Source organism: Scyliorhinus canicula, chromosome 8 (genome assembly GCF_902713615.1).
Source record: "Scyliorhinus canicula chromosome 8, sScyCan1.1, whole genome shotgun sequence".
Lineage (NCBI taxonomy): Eukaryota > Metazoa > Chordata > Chondrichthyes > Carcharhiniformes > Scyliorhinidae > Scyliorhinus > Scyliorhinus canicula.
Window position 1 is genome coordinate 69,287,247 of NC_052153.1, and position 9,090 is coordinate 69,296,336.

Consider the following 9,090-nt stretch of genomic DNA (forward strand, 5'->3'; position numbering starts at 1 on the left):
TTAAATGTGGATGCAACATTAAAAATCGCAGTTTGAAACAGAATGCACCGTCGTGTTTGCCACATGAGTACTCAGATGTAGGGGCATAACCTCAAAATAAGGGGAAGTAGATTTAGGACTGAGTTTAGGAGGAACTTCTTCACACAAAGGGTTGCGAATCTATGGAATTCCTTGCCCAGTGAAGCAGTTGAGGCTCCTTCATCAAATGTTTTTAAGATAGAGAATTATAGTTTTTTGAAGAATAAAGGCATTAAGGGTTATGGTGTTCGGGCCAGAAAGTGGAGCTGAGTCCACAAAAGATTAGCCATGACCTCATTGAATGGCGGAGCAGGCTAGAAGGGCCAGATGGCCTACTCCTGCTCCTAGTTCTTATGTTTTTATGTTCTTATGTAGGCTGTGAGTATGAAAACTTCACAATAGCGTTGGAGATGATGACTTTTCAGCCACTGCAACTGATATTGCAGCGGAAGCTCAGAGAGACCCAGTGTTGAAAAGAGCCTTGTGGATAGCACAAACACTTCACAGCTCCAGGGTCCCAGGTTCAATTCCTACTTGGGTCACTGTCTATGCGGAGTCTGCACATCCTCCCCGTGTGTGCATGGGTTTCCTCCGGGTGTTCCGGGTTTCCCCCACAGTCCAAAGATGTGCAGGTTAGGTCGATTGGCCATGATAAATTGCCCTTAGTGTTGGGTGGGGTTACTGGGTTATGGGGTAGGGTGGAGATGTTGACCTTGGGTAGGGTGCTCTTTCCAAGAGCTAGTGCAGACTCGATGGGCCGAATGGCCTCCTTCTGCACTGTAAATTCTATGATTCTATGAACAGACATTGAATGGTTGGACAGAGTTTGACCAATATACAGTCAAGGAAGTGAAATGGTTCCACAATCATTGCAATGTGTTGCAATATGAACAGGGCTGCATCAAGTGGTGTCACAAAATTCTTTAAGGTATAGGATTCTGGCAGAACTCTATACTGAACAGACAGGAATAGCCAGTATGAAATCCATAGCCAGAGAATTTGTTTATTGGCCTGGTCTAGGCAGTGGTCCAGAATCAATGGTGAACAAATGTGTGATCTGCCAAACCTGTAGAAATAAGCCATCAAAAACCATTTTGCAACTTTGGTCACAGTCAAGTTGCCCATTTCAATGACTTCATGTAGATTTCTGTGAAAAGGGTAATAAAAGATAGTAACTGAATTCAGACCAAGAGCGGGAGGAAGACCCAAACAACATGAAAGCAAATATAGCACTTGTTTAACGAAAAGGAACAGGTTCTTCTGGGTGTTGAATTGAAACCAAAGGGCCAGATTTCCATGGAGGGGATGAATACGTGAGTCAGGAAAGGTCCCAACTTTGCAAAAGCATCTCCATTAAGGTGGCCCATGCCCACCATACTTTAGTTCCCGGAAGGTGGGATGGGATGGAATCAACCCCACCATCTCCTGAGGCAGCAACGGGGGTAGGCAGATGGCAAGGCCGAGCACACCCCCATCAAATTACGAGGATGTTGGTCCAGTTTTAATTGTGAATTTCAGGCCCTCATACCCAACCCTTCAACCCCCCTCACACCACACATTCCACTCATCTCAAACTCCCCATGACCCTATTCTCTCTATCCCCCCTCTATTCCCCCTCAAATTTCCTATGCCCCTCATAGTCCCCCATCCCCCAGCAGGCATCCTCCATCCTCTCCCACAGTATCCACCATGTACAGAATCAAGAGCCTTTAACAAGTCTGGCAAGTAAGAGCTAGAGAGAGAGAAATACAGCACCGAACAGGCCCTTCAGCCCACGATGCTGTGCCGAACTTTTATCCTAGGTTAATCGTAGAATTCTGGACACTAAGGGCAATTTATCATGGCCAATCCACCCAACCTGCACATCTTTGGACTGTGGGAGGAAACCGGAGCACCCGGAGGAAACCCACGCACACACGGGGAGGATGTGCAGACTCCACACAGACAGTGACCCAAGTCGAAATCGAACTTGGGACCCTGGAGCTGTGAAGCAATTGTGCTATCCACAATGCTACCGTGCTGCCCTTAAAAGTCTTTGAAGTAATCCAGAAACTGACAATAAGCAGAGACTTTGAAAAGATCCTTTGATTAAAAACAGCTCAGCTTACAGCCTCTGAAAAATGTCAGTAACCCACAGCCATTTACAACATCAATATCATAACATTTTATCCACTTCAGACATATTCATCTACTGTAAATAAACACATCGATAGTGTAGGATCTCTTATTTTCAAATAAGAGACGGGGTCAGGAGGTAGTTTGAGATTGAGTTTATTGCAAAACCTTGAGTAGTACACTTACAAATACAAACAAAAAAAATTAAATCCCAGCAAGGCATAAAGAAGAGAACAATGGAAAGAGAACACGGAAGAGAGAGAGCAACATGCGCCAAGAGCTTTTTACCTGCACTTTTCTGGTACCACCCCCCTCTCCGCCCCTAATTGGTTTACAGTTTTAAATTGTGACTTCTTAATGGTACTCCATACCATCACTCATGACTGGCTCTGCACATTTGCAGTCTGGATCCTGAAAGGCTGGTGTAACATTTCAATTTTACCATGGCCAAATTGCAAATGTCTAATCTGACCTGGATTCAGAACAATACAAGCTTGTACTTCATCCCACAGTTGCAATATTTTCAAAACTTGGTTTTTAATATTTCCCCACAGATAATGAAAAAAACTCTTCAAAAACACCATATTATTCGAATGGAATAGAGATGACAGTTAAACAAACGCTTTAATTCCCCCCTGCAAGCTGTGTGTGCACTACTTGCTGAGATCAAAGTGTATTATCTATTCTTGGAGTTCAGCCTGGCATTCATAATGAGGCCATCTGGCTCAACAGAATCAGGCTGAACAGATGGTATCATTATGTGTGCTTGGCTAACCTCCAAGAATAACTAATCAACATATATCTCAGCAAGCAATGCTCATACAGTGGCAGAAGGGAGTGAAGCTTTGTTTAACTGACATCTCTATGGTCTTCTAATAACCCATTGTTTATTTGCAGAGGTTTTTCACTGTCGGTGTGTTTATTTACACAAGATTAAGAGGTATGAAGTCGATAAATTCTCCTGAAATTACTAATATGAATGACCACAACTGATTAACAAATTTATGAGAAGGTTAGAGGGGCAATGTATTCCAATGGAAATGTTGAATGGTTGTTACTTTTGGTCGATACTTGGGATAAGGGTTCCCCTATGTTTCACACCTCCTCTTAGGTGCCATGAACAACATATACTAACAGAATGGGCCTAACCCCATCAAATTGCGAGTTTTTGAATGCCCACAACTACAATGGAGCCAGCAAGGACAAGAATATTGCATGTGGTCCAGCTACCCATAACCTTAGCCTGCACTGGTCAAAATTGCCAGAAATGGTAATGGGAGCGGGAACCTCTGAATCATGTCCTGCCCACCATTTTTAAAGGCCTCCCGACTCTGCCTGACCTGGTAAAAATCGGGGTCAGATAAAACCTGATTTTACACCAAAACCCAAAAGGAAATCAGGAAGTTTTTTTTTAAAAAGCCAGTCGTAACCATGTCAAGTGGGCATATTCTCAAATATTTCTTTATGTGCTTCCTCTGTTTAAGTTGTATGGTTAATGACAAAGGATATAGATTACTTTAAGGAAACAAAACTTTCTTTTTGAAGGGGGAAACAATATTCCTATGTTATGAGCATGAACAGTTGTGTAATGATGTTATTAAATACATGAACTAACCATTTGTGTGTCTGTATTTCTTTGCAAGCACCTCTCCCGATATTTCCCAAGCTATATGGAGTAATATAAAGAAAACAGGAAGTGATATCAAAATATACATAGGATTCAGGCATAGGAGATCATGGAACAGAAAAACACAATACATTATTAAAGGAAAGGCTGTTTGAAAATTACGCCAATGAATTATGGGGCAGGATTTTACAGTCCACCACCGGCATATTTGAAAGCAGGGGGCTTGTAAAATAAAGCAGGTGGCCTTCCCACCCACCCCTGTCCTGTCTCCGATATTATGGAGGGCAGGGAAAGTACCAGACAATTAATGGCCCCTTAAATACCTCATTCCACCTCTGCTGCCAAATTACCTGCGAGGAGAAGGCCGAGGCAATTTGGGCAACCTAGCAGCATTCATTGCATGGGCTACTGTCAGACAAGAATGGAGATACATCCTTTATGGGCTCCTTTGTGTTCATTGGAGTCAACTTCCTCCATGCCACACCAAGATCAGACACCCACGCTTAAGCCTCCCGCAAGTCTCCCTAACACACCTGCAACCCCCCCTCACCAGCTCAGTGGAGTCTTGTAGCTAAGCAGGTCCAAAATACTGGTCTTACTTCTGAATATGACTCTTTCTGGAGGAATGGCTGTAATCACAGTAGTAAACACTGCTCAATACTTGTACAGCTGGGACTTGATTGAGCAGCAGCTCTCTAGGGTGGACTTCCTCTCAGACAGGGGCAGAAATCCCACTGTAAATCAAGGCTCCTCCAGTGTATTATTGTTGTAGGTGACACCTGAGCCAGCGGGCTCACGATTGACTTTCACCTAGCGCAGAGAGGGGCTGGGAAGAAAAAAGACCTCCTTGTGAACCTGCTTCTGGGCCCGGTGAAACTTACCATTAACAGGTCCAGGCAGTGGGCGACCGAGGGGGTCGTCCAACCCGACAAAGCCAACTCTTCCGTGGCTTCACTCGCAGCCAGGTGTCCCTGGAGAGGGAGCATGCGGTGTCCACTGGCACTATCACGGCCTTCCATGCCTGGTGGGCACCTCAGGGTCTGGGGTGCTTTATAGACCCTTGTACTCGCAACATGGTTTGAGTTTTTATAGTTTCATTTGCTCTTTGTTTTTGTTTCGGGCCGAGCCCCTTTCAAGAATGAACCCTTTTGATTTGTCGCTTAATTTGGTTCATTTAGTTTAATTAGCTGAACTTTTCAAAGAGTTCAAGACTGTTCATTTCTGTTGGGAAGGTTGGGGGAATGTCTCCATGGAAAATCCAACCTATGCTATATAGGAGAAAATGAATGCAGAAGAATTTACCTAATCGACGTCTAATTTATATATTTGAAGTCCATGAAGCTTATAAATGGAGTCAGGCTGAAAATCGACTTCTCTGCTACTCGGCCTGACTGAGGAAATACCCAATAGATATTCTAAATTCCAAGTTAAACACCCAAGAATCTATCAATCTCTGTTCGTATAAAACTAGTACAATTTAAAACAGCAGGTCAAAATGGCTAATGCTGGGATCATCTATACAGACTGCTGTGTTCCATTCTGAAATTAGACAAGTGTTTGTAACATTGCTTTGGATTGATTTTCCATCGGAAGATTTTTGCTCTTTGCTTTGGGGACTCCTGGTTTTATTTGCACATTTCCCTGGGGACAGCTTTCTGTTCTTGTTCGGTGAATTTCAAAACAAGAAGGGAATGGCTGCAAAAAGGTTTTCTCCAAAGAGAATTCCCATCTTCAAAATGTATTAATTGGCAGAGAAATAGCAGGAAACCCAGGAAGTCAGATTTATAAAGCAGTATTGCAGCTATTCTGCACCATATTGCAGATACCTAGATCCAGAAGATCATTCCTTGATTGATATGGAGTTGTGTGTGTGGTAGCTTTTGTGTTCTTTGGAACATAAGCAGGGGTTCCTAGAGTTAACATCCACTGCTGAAGGCTCTGAATTTGTAAAAAAAAATTTCTCTTGATTAGCAAACAGTGAACCTTGCTGTCATTCAGATTCATAACAATGAGTCAGTTGATGACTTCTAACTTTCACAGCTTCAATATGCTATCTAAATCATTAACTCTAGAAGGAGGGTATTTTCCTCACATTCTGAATCATAGTGAAGAAGGGATTGGTGTGCTGTTATTTACATGGGCTGCAGCCAATCAACAAGTAACAATTCGGAAGGTATTTACAGAAAAAGATGGCTGCCAAAGAAATAAATTAACTCAACCTTGAGACAAGTGATTAAACTGAGCCTCAGGTTTTCAGCATAGCAGATGGCATCTTCAAGGAAATAGTTGCTAGGTTTTATCATAAATACAGATCGATTAGAAAAATTATCACACTATTCAGAATTGTTTCACTGTTATGTTAAAAGAGATACTTTTACAGTCAAGTTCTTACCTGGGGGAAATTCAACATGGCAGCTGAAATCAAATTCACAAAATGTTTGGAGTAAATTGATTGATTGGCCTATTCTTGTTTCCCTTCATTTAGGCATGTTTTTTGTTGGTAGATTTCATTGCTCTATTTTCTTCTACTTGTTTATCTGTCATTGATATTTAACAAAACAAAAAGAATTATTGTTCATCTTTAATCAATCATATGTTTGATTTATCATGAAAGTGGAATTCATCAATTCAGGCAGCAACCAATTTTTGACTTACAGATGTGTCAAACCCTTGGTTTCAATGTGGTGAAAAATAACACACTGATATCTGTTTCCCTGAAAGGTTTAATGTGAAGGATTCATGCTAAAAGGAAGACTTTAGTATTTGTAAATCAATGTCTTACTTGTTTTGTAAGAAGGCCATTGAGAAAGATCTTCTTGTACTTTTGGTGCACTCTTCCAATTGAGCATCAAAACCTAATTCTGATATTTTTAGAAGAGAGAAATCTTTTGAAATTTTTGCTGCACCCTCTCTAATGCCTTCACATTCTTCCTAAATTGCAGTGCCCAGAATTGGGTACAATATCGCAGCTGAGGTAGAACCACATTTTAAAGTATCATCATAGCTTCCTTGTTTTTACTCTGTGCCCCTCTTCACAGAGCCCAGGATCCCATGTGCTTTATTATCTGGTTTCTCAACCTGCCCTGCCACATTCAATGATTTGTGCATATATGTTAAGGAATGGGTTAAGAAACATTCCAGTTAGATGTCTCATTGATCCAATAATTGGCACTGATATGTAAAGAGGCTACAGCTGGCCTTGGGAGCATGTGATGTGATGATAGAGTTTGGTGCGGAGTGTGTTCAAAGGAAAAATAAAGGTGTTTGGGAAAAGCAGCAGAACTCTTGACTCTTTACTCAACAGCAGCCAGAGGCTTACAATATACATACCCCCAGATTCCTCTGCACGTCTTAGAGCTGCTTCCATTGTTTGTGTTGCTACTCTTGATTCAGCCAACCAAAATTAATCACTTCACATTTCTCTGCATTGTATTTCATCTGCCATATTTCCACCCATTTCAACAGACCCTTTGCCCTCTTGAATGTTATTCGTATATTCCTCACAATATTTCTTCTGAAAATTGAAATGTGCCTTACACGCCCAAGGCTAGATCATTAATACAGATCAAGAAAAGATACAGTTCAGGCAACAACCCCTGAGGTTAAGTGGGGTTACGGGAAAGGGGCCGAAGTAGGTGCAGATTCAATGGACCGAATGGTCTCCTTCTGCATGCAGCAATTTTATGGTTCTATGGAACCGCATTATACATCTTCCTCCAATCTGAAAACAACCATTCACCTCTACTCTTTGTTTCTTGTCTTTTATCTAACTTTGTATTCATGCTACTGTTGTCCCTTTTGTTCCATGGACTTTAAATTTGCTGACAATGTGTCACTTTACCAAAGACTGTTTGGAAGTCCATTTACATCACATCAACTGCATGACCCTCATCAACCCTCCCTGTTATCTCATCAAAAAACACAATCAAGTGAGTTAAACATGATTTAACAAATCTGTGCTGTATTTCCTTAATTAATCCACATTTGTCCACGGGATCGTTAATTTTGTTCTAAATTATGAAAATGTAAGAAACTTAAAACAAGATTACCTCATTGTTCAAGTGAAATGGAAACCTGTTCATAGTTTATTAAATTATTGAAGTATCTTCCATGATTTTACTGCTGATCAGTCTTGCCTGTTTGTTTCAAGCACAAAGTTTTAGTTGTGAATCCACAAATTAGTTAGTAGTTAGCTCCTTTAGTGAGAGAATTTTGCAGATTGGCAGGTGCTTGCAAATTTCAAGTTCCAGGTTGGAAGAAACCAGCATTTTGAAATGTGGCAGGTATACACCAGGTGAAAGACTGCTGCAACACCAGCAGATATGTTTGATTTACGTTAACACTGTATTACTGAGAAACTAATGTAATTAATTGAACCTATCAAGTGTAAACCAGACACAGAAACCACATAAAAGAGATCTCTGGTTGTAGAGTAGTATTAATTACATTTACACCCATTTAAAATCAATTAAACCAACAAAAGTCAAGTAATAAGTTAATATGCAATTTAGAAATAACTAATGCTAATTGTCTTCCCTCACTCTCTACCTACCTCACATAATTAAAAATGGGGGTAGTTGATTTAAAAAAAAAAAAAATTAAAGTACCCAATTCACTTTTTTCCAATTAAGGGGCAATGTAGCATGTTCAATCAAACCTAGCCTGCACATCTTTGGGTTGTGGGGGAAAAACCCATGCAAACACAGAGAGAATGTGCAAACTCCACATGGACAGTGACCCAGAGCTAGGATTGAACCTGGGACCTCAGTGCCGTGAGACTGCAGTGCTAACCACTGCGCCACCGTGCTGCCCTGGGAGTAGTTGATTTCTGAGATCTTACAGCTTGGAATCAAGGGAATTAGTCACTGCATATAGAAGAGTGAGCCTTTCTAAGAACAATCACTGGAAAAATGAAAGTGGTTCATAGCAACTCCAGAGGTATTGGGGAGAGGAAATGTATTATTGTATCTTTTATCAGGTAGTCTAATTTCATCAAGCAGCCAATCACACTGAAGCGTTCTCAAAGAGCACAGACCAGGAAGTAAAAAGCAAAGATTATCCTACACTTTAAAGCCATTTTTCAGAGAACATAAAAGGATTGGGGCAGTCATATTGGATCAAGATGGAAACTGATATATCATAAACAAATTTTAAAATTGCTTTACAAATCTATGTTTTTTTTATCATAATGGAAAAATTTGACATTCTGCAAACTTTGTTTTTCAGGGCCAGAGAGTTTGTTCATGAGTAATTATGACTTAGCACACCATTAAAACCCCAGTTACAGCTCCTTTAACAAGGTATAACTTTTTAAGGGTTTTTATAGTGTG